We start from the raw sequence: 8,580 nt of genomic DNA, 5'->3' as shown, positions 1-8,580 counted from the left end.
CCAGCATAGGCTATCATTAGTGTTTTTGATTTTAGCCATTCTGACAGGTGTAAGATGATATCTCAAAGTTGTTTTGATTTTCATTTCCCTGATCGCTAAGGAGGTTGAGCATGACCTTAAGTGTCTTTTGGCCATTTGAACTACTTCTGTTGAGAATTCTCTGTTCAGTTCAATACCTTTTTTTTTTAAATTGGGTTAATTAGAGTTTTAATGTCTAGTTTCTTGAGTTTTGGAGATCAGACCTTTGTCTGATGTGGGGTTGATGAAGATCGTTCCCATTCAGTAGGTTGCCTTTTTGTCTTAATGACAGTACCCTTTGTGTTACAGAACCTTCTCAGTTTCAGGAGGTCCCATTTATTCATTGTTGTTCTTATTGTCTGTGCTACAGGGGGTCTACATAGGAAGTGGTCTCCTGTGCCCATGTGTTTTAGACTACTTCCCACTTTGTCTTCTATCAGGTTCAGTCTGGTCAGATGTATATTGATGTCTTTAATCAATTTGGACTTGAGTTTTGTGCATGGTGATAGATATGGATCTATTTTCATTCTTCTACAGGTTGACATTCAGTTATTCCAGCACCATTTTTTAAAGATGCTTTCTTTCTTCCATTGCATAATTTTAGCTCGCTTGTTGAAAATCAATTGTTCATAGGTTTGTGAATTAATATCTGGGTCTTTGATTTGATTCCGTTGGTCAACATCTCTGTTTTTGTGTCAATACCAAGCTGTTTTCATTACTCTAGCTCTGTAATAGAGTTTGAAGTCAGGGATGGTAATGCCTCCGGATGTACTTTTATTGTATAGGATTGTTTTGACTGTCTTGGGTTTTTTGTTTATTCCATGTAAAGTTGATTATTATTCTCTCAAGATCTGTGAAGAATTTTGTTGGGGTTTTGATGGGGATTGAGTTGAATCTATAGATTGCTATTAGTAGAATTGTCATTTTTACTATGTTGATCTTCCCAATCTAAGAGCATGGGAGATCCTTCCATTTTCTGGTATCCTCTTCAATTTCTTTCTACAAAGACTTAAATTTCTTGTCAAATAGATCATTCACTTCCTTGGTTAGAGTTACCCCAATATAGTTTATGCTATTTGTGGCTATTGTGAAAGGTGATATATCTCTGATTTCCCTCTCTGCTTCTTTGTTCTTTGTGTATAGGAGGGAAACTGATTTTTTTGGAGTTGATCTTGTATCCTGCCACATTACTAAAGATGTTTATCAGCTGTAGGAGTTCTTTGGTAGAGTTTTTAGGGTGGCTTATGTACACTATCACATAATCTTCAAATAACAAAAGTTTGACTTCTTCCTTTCTGATTCAAATAACCTTGATCTCCTTATGCTGTCTTATAGCTATTGCTAGAACTTCAAGCACTATATTGAAGAGGTATGGCGAGAGTGGATAGCCTTGTCTTGTTCCTGATTTTAGTGGGATGGCTTTGAGTTTCTCTCCATTTAATTTGATGATAGCTGTCAGCTTGCTGAAAATAGCTTTTATTATATTTAGGCATGACCCTTGTATCCCTAATCTCTCAAAGACCTTTATTATAAAGGTGTGTTGAATTTTGTCAAATGCTTTTTTTCAACATCTAATGAGATAATCATATTTTTTCCTTCAGTTTATTTATATGATGGGTTACATTGATAGATTTGAGTATGTTGAACCAGCTCTGCCTCTCTTGGATGACGCCTACTTAATCATAATGGATAATTTTCTAATGTGTTCTTGGATTTAACTTGCCAGTATTTTATTGAGAATTTTTGAATTGATGTTCATGAGTGAGATTGGTCTGTAATTTTGTTTCTTGGTTAAGTCTTTGTGTACTTTTGGTATCAGGGTTACTGTAGCTTCATAAAATGAATTTGGCCATTACTCTTCTGTTTCTATTTTGTAAAACACATTAAGGATTAGAGTTATTAGTTCTTCTTGGAAGTTCTGGTAGAATTCTGCGTTGAAACCATCTGGTCCAGGGCTTTTTCTGGTAGGGAGGTTTCTGATGACAGATTCTAAGTCCTTGTGACTTACAGGTCTATTTATACTGTTTACCTCGTCTTGATTTAATTTTGGTATGTGATACTTAATCTAAAGAAAGTGTCCATTTCTTTCACATTTTCCAATTTTGTGGCGTACAGGCTTTTGTAGTAAGAACTAATGATTCTCTGAATTTCCTCTGTGTCTGTGGTTATGTCCCACTTTTCATTTCTGAACTTGTTAATTTGAGTGTTCTCTCTCTCTCTCTCTCTCTCTCTCTCTCTCTCTCTCTCTCTCTCTCTCTCTCTGCCTTTCAATTAGTTTGGATAAAGGTTGTCAATTTTGTTGATTTTCTCCAGGAACCAGCTTTTTGTTTCATTGATTCTATGGATTGTTTTCTGTGTTTCTATTATGTTGATTTCAGCCCTCAGTTTGATTATTCCCAGTCTTCTACTCCTCCTGGTGAATATGCTTCTTTTTTTTTCTAGAGCTTTCAGGTGTGCCATTAAGTCTCTAATGTGTGCTTTCCCCGTTTTCTTTGTGTGGGTACTTAGTTCTATGAACTTTCCTCTTAGCACTGCTTTCATAGTGCCCCATAGGTTTAGGTATGATGTATCTTTATTTTCATTGAATTCAAGGAAGACTTTAATCTTTCTCTTTATTTCTTCCTTGACCCAGGGGTGGTTCAGTAGTTGACTGTAGTTTCCATCAGTTTATAGGCTTTCTGGTGTTAGAATTGTTTTTGAATTCTAACTTTATTCCATGGTGATCCGATAGTACACAGGTGGTTACTACAATTTCTTTGTATCTATGGATGTTTGCTTTGTTACCAATTATGTGATCAATTTTTGAGAAGGTTCCATGAGATGCTGAGAAGAAGGTATATTCTTTTCTGTTTGGGTGGACTGTTCTACAGATGTCTGTTAAGTCCCTTTGGTTCATTACATCTGTTATTTCTCTTATTTCTCTGTTAAGTTTCTTTCTGGTTGGCCTGTTGAGAGAGGAGTGTTGAAATCACCCACTATTAGAGTGTGGGGTTTTATGTATGCTTTGAGGTCTAGTATTTTTTTTTACATATGTGGGTGCTTTTATATTAGGGACATAGATATTCAGGATTGAGACTTCCTCCTGATAAATTGTTCCTGTTATGAGCATAAAGTGTCCATCTCCATCTCTTCTGATTGATTTTAGTTTGAAATCAATTTTATTAGATATTAGTATAGTCACACCACCTTGTTTCTTTGGTCCATTTGATTGAAAAACCTTTTCCCAACCCTTTACTCTGAAGTAGTGTCTTTCTTTCAGTTTGAGATGTGTTTCTTGTAAACAGCAGAATGTTGGATCTTGATTCCATATCCATTCTCTTAATCTGTGCCTTTTTATAAGTGAATTGAGTCCATTGTTATTAAGTGATATTAATGACCACTGGTTGTTACCTCCAGTTATTTTTTCTGGTTGGTAGTGTTTGTGTGTTTCCCTTCTTTGAATTACGCTGATGAAGGGTTGTCAGATGCTCGTGTTATTATGAGTGTTTTTTGCTTCCTTGGTTTCTTATTTTCCTCCCAGTATTTTCTGTAAGGCTGGGTTTGTGGCTACATATTGTTTAAAACTGTTTTTGTCCTGGAATATCTTGTTTTCACCATTGATGGTGAATGCAAGCTTTGCTGGGTAGAGTAGTCCATGGTCTCTTAGTGTCTGCAGCACATCTATCCAAGACCTTCTGGCTTTCATGATTTCCATTGAGAAGTCAGGTATAATGCTGATAGATTTCCCTTTATATGTTACTTGACCTTTTTCCCTTGCAGCTCTTAATATTCGTTCTTTATTCTGTATGTTTTGTGTTTTGATTATTATATGGTGAGGGGATGTTTTTTTTTTTTTTGAACCAGTCTATTTGGTGTTCTGTATGCTTCTTGTACCTTCATAGGAATATCCTTCTTTAGGTTGGAAAAGTTCTTTTCTATAATTTTGTTGAATATATTTTCTGGGTCTTTGAGCTGTAATTCTTCTCCTTCTTCTAACCCTATTATTCTTTGATTTGGTCTTTTCATGATGTCCCAGATTTCCTGGATGTTTTGTGTTAAGAATTTGTTGAATTTGTTTTGTTCTTTAATCAGTGAGCTTATTTTCTCTATAGTATCTTCCTTGTCTGAGATTCTTTCTTCTATCTCTTGAATTCTGTTGGTAATACTTGTCTCTGTAGTTCCTGTACATTTACCTAGATTTTCCATATCCACCCTTCCCTTGATTTGTGTTTTCTTCATTACCTCCATTTCATTTTTTAAGTCTTTAACTGTTTTCCTTACCTATTTGATTGCTTTTTCTTGGTTTTCTTGGGTATCCTTGAGAGATTTATTCATTTTTTCTATCTTTTTGTTTCTCATCTCCATTTCTTTGTGGCAGTTTTTCATGCCCTGTTTAAGTTCCTCTATTATTTTCATAATGTTCCATTTAAAGTCATTTTTTTCTATTTCTTCTGGAGTAGGTTGTTCAATTTTTCTTGTTGCATGATCCCTGGATTCTGGTGATGTCATGTTGCCTTTCAGGTTGTTGGAGTCGCAATGGCGACTCCCCATCTCTTCCTTCAAATGCAGCCAGGAGAGTCTTTCTGTCTTGGTCCAATCTTTGCTGTGACTGACTCTCTGGGTGGATCGCCTCAGTGCAGGGCAGGAACTGTTCTTGTCTGGATGGAACTCCTCAGCACAGAAACAGGGACGCCTGGTAGTCCAAGGACCCCGCAGACAAAAGGGAGAACTTGGGGGGAGGGCAGGGTTGTGTATAACACAGAAGACTTTGCAGCTAAAGCTGAAGATGCTCTGCACTCCCTTGCGGGGAACTTCCAGCCTGCCTGGCCAGCAGACACTCACCCCTCTGGGTGGATAGCCTTAGTGCAGGAGCAGGAACTGTTCCTGGGCCAAGGACCTTGCAGTCAATAGGGCTGCTTTTGGGGAGGCAGGGTTGTGTGGAACAAAAAAGCCCCTGCAGCAGGACCATGGGGTGGGCTGTGTTCCCTTCCTAGACAGTCAGCCCTGGAGATGGCCCACACTCATCCGTCTGGATGGAACTCTTCAGTACAGAAACAGGGATGCCTGGTAGTCCAAGGACCCCAAAGACAAGAGGGCGAACCTTCTGAATGGAACGCCTCAGCTGGTATATAAATCTTAAGAACTATACTGTCCTCTTGGTTGAATTTTCCTCTGATAAGTTTGTATCTTCCCTATCTCTTTTGATTCATTTTGAATCAAAAGTATACTTTGGTTTTGAAGTATACTTTGACAGATATTAATATGGCTATACTAGCTTGCTTATTAAGTGAATTTGCTCGTGATATTGTTCTCCAAACCATTATCCTGAGGTAATGTGTCTCCTTGATGTTGAGGTGTGGTTCTTGAATACAGTAGAAGGGTTGATTCTGTTTTTGTATCTGTTTTTATTGGGAAATTGAGACCACTGATGTTGAAAGATGTCAATGATCAATGATTCCTGTTATTTTGGTGGTGGTGGTGGCAGCAGCACTGTGTGTGTTTCTGTTCTTTTGACTGTGTTGGTCTGGAATAATTTATTTCCTATGTTTTCACATAGTTGACATAATTAGGATCGAATTTTCCTTGTAGACCTGGATTTGTAGGTAGATATTGTTTAAATCTGACTTTATCATAGAATATATTATTTTCTCTATCTAACAAGATTGAAAATTTTTCTGGGTATAATTCTCTGGACTGGCATCTGTGGTCTTTCACAGTCTGCAGTACATTGTTCTAGGACTTCCTGGCTTTTATCGTCTCCATTGAGAAATCAGCTGTAATAGTAATAGGTCTGCCTTTATATGTTACTTCACCTTTTTCTCTTGAAGCTTTTAACATTCTTTCTTTGTTCTGTACAATAAAGGTATATGGTAAATCTCCACCTGGAATCTAGACTCGTTTTAAGGTTTTGCTTACACAATAAAGATATATGGTATATCTAAAACTCATAATAAATGTTTTTCTTTCACAATCCTAGTGACAATTGTTGTCATTTATATGGGATGTTGGGATAGGATTGTGGCTTTTCTGTACAACATTTATTTCCTCATAGTTGAACTGAAGGAACAAGCATTCCCAGAAAATGAAGTGGAAGCTCTATTTACCTTTTTCTGACCTTTAATAATCAATCATCAAATGCTACAATTCTACCTATATTTAAAAAACAAAATATTTGAGAATACTTGAATGGTAAATATGTCAATATCACATCATAAAGCATAGAGCAGAGGAGGTATTGTGATTCTTTGGAAAAGTACAACTTTGTACATGCAGACTAAGCACATACCAGAAGATGTGTGTGTGTGTGTGTGTGTGTGTGTGTGTGTGTGTGTGTGTGTGTGTGTGTGTATGTATGTGTATGGATATGGACAAAAAGCAAATTAAAAATATCAGTGTCATTACATAATGAATGCGAAACAAAACTGCCATAAAATATCACTACAAGCCAATTAAAATGGCTAATTAAAAACATAATGTACCTTTTGTTAGTATTTAAATCCTATACAGGATCTTTTTTTCACAGAAATCACCTTGGATCAATAGTCAGGCGTTTTAAGTTCCAAGTAGGAGGGGGTCAATTATTATGCTACCAGGGAAACCAAAGATGGGGTCCAATCCTGATTATGAGGTAGAATACATCCTCCAGTACCTCCAAGCGTATTAATGTCTGACTACCCAATAGTCACACTGTCAATTCTTCATCACAGAAAGTTAAATATTTATGTCCACATAAATGTTTGCATATAGATATTTAAAACAGTCTTATCCACATTTGGCACAAAACTACTTATCCATGGCTATATATTATACAAAAACCTGTCTAGAAACAGGTCATTCAGTAGGTAAATAAAGCATTTTTAATATATCCATGTATTTTTTATTTAGCAATAAAAATGAAAATCTTAAAAATACAGCATCTTGGAAAAAAGCATAAAAATCATGCTGTACAAAAAATCTGTTGAAAAATAATGTATATACTATAATTCCACTAAATAGAATTCTAGAAATTACCAAAATAATTTGTAATAAGCACAGCAGTGGTTAATCTAGGCTATGAATAAATGGGAAGAGTATTCTCTTAAAACCTAGATTTTCAGGCTAAAACTAGGTTTTAAGTTCACCTGGTCACACTAAGAATTTTGAATCTAAGAAGATGTAGTAGTTAAGAATTCAGTGTGCTTGTGATGATACAATAACAGCATCTAAGACCAGAAAAAATGATACTGTGTTATTATTATTATCATATCATGTCATATGACATTGGTTAGTTGTGTCACCTTGCCCAGGAGACTCTTGTGTCTCACTCATCTCCTAAACTTAGTTAAGACTTCTTACTGATCCCTTTTTAACATCAGCCTTCAATATATTCTTTCAATAAACTTACATTCAGCTCAAGATGCTTAGAGTAAGCTTCAGTTGCCTTAAAAAAGACCTTGAACAAAATCAATCTCTAGATGCTGACTAATGGAAAATTTCCATATTGTTTATTAGAAAAATATCAGGGAATTCAGTAAGACCATAGTTCTGTTAAATATAGCAATACATATTTGTATAAAATGTAAATCAACATAGTCCATCTTCATTCCACAGATGGTCGTTATTAATAGTCTTGCTCCTTGGTCTTTCATCAGAATTTGTTTTTGAGCTTCATAACTTTAAAATTAAGTCTCAGACTAATATCCTCTGAAATGTACTCTTTTCTCTTAGACTTTTGCTTAGTGTTTCAGTTGCCATGTTTTTTTCCGTCAATGACAAATCATCATTAATGCAAACTCTCATCCTTATTTCTTGATTTGATTAGTGGCAAAAGCTTTTCTTTATTACTTACATTAATTCACTAGTTCACTGTTGTCTCTCCATCTCTGACCTCATATCTTAGTATTTGGGCCTCTTAACTGCCTTGGTGCTACCTTAAGCCAAGTTTGCATCACACTGAGAGCACTGCCTTTTAGTAATTGCATTGATTGCCAGTCAACAGATTTCCCTAACACCATTTTCCTGCCAGAACATCCACTGGCTGCCCTCCAGTGGACTTTACTGATTACATGGGCAGGCTGCCTCCTTGCTTATCTTTCAGCCTACTGCATACTGGCAAATTCTCCTAACACAATAGCTAATCCAGGCACTTATTAACAACTGCCAGAAACCTCTCACACTTTTCCCATAGCTTGATAAAGTCTCTGTTCCTTGGGTTTTTGTTTAGTCTCCTAAATACTGACTGATGATTTAGTGAAAGAATAAATTTTGTTTTCATTTATGGTTTGTGGCTATATTAGGTTCAGTTCCTTAAACTGCATACTGACTACTCCTCTTGCTTTTTCCACTTGGTCCATAATCTCTTTAATGTTCCTTAAAAGAACCTTTTTTTCCCCTTTTATTCAAGCTTTCCAGAAAAGTTATGGCAACATTCTCCAATTTTAAATTCAGACAAGAAGATACTCGCAGGAGAGTTTTTGCAATACTGCGAATTTATTGGCAATGTATGAAACACTGTGCATTATAGACAGAGGCTGAATTTCAAAAGAGGGAGCAATTGCATTTTTCTTGGTGTCTTAAATATTTTCCTTTTATCCCTTTTTGATT

This window comes from Microtus oregoni, unplaced genomic scaffold (genome assembly GCF_018167655.1).
Source record: "Microtus oregoni isolate MIOR12 unplaced genomic scaffold, Mior012 000111F_ref0000342, whole genome shotgun sequence".
In the NCBI taxonomy this organism is placed as follows: domain Eukaryota; kingdom Metazoa; phylum Chordata; class Mammalia; order Rodentia; family Cricetidae; genus Microtus; species Microtus oregoni.
Note: the sequence above shows the minus strand (reverse complement) of the source record.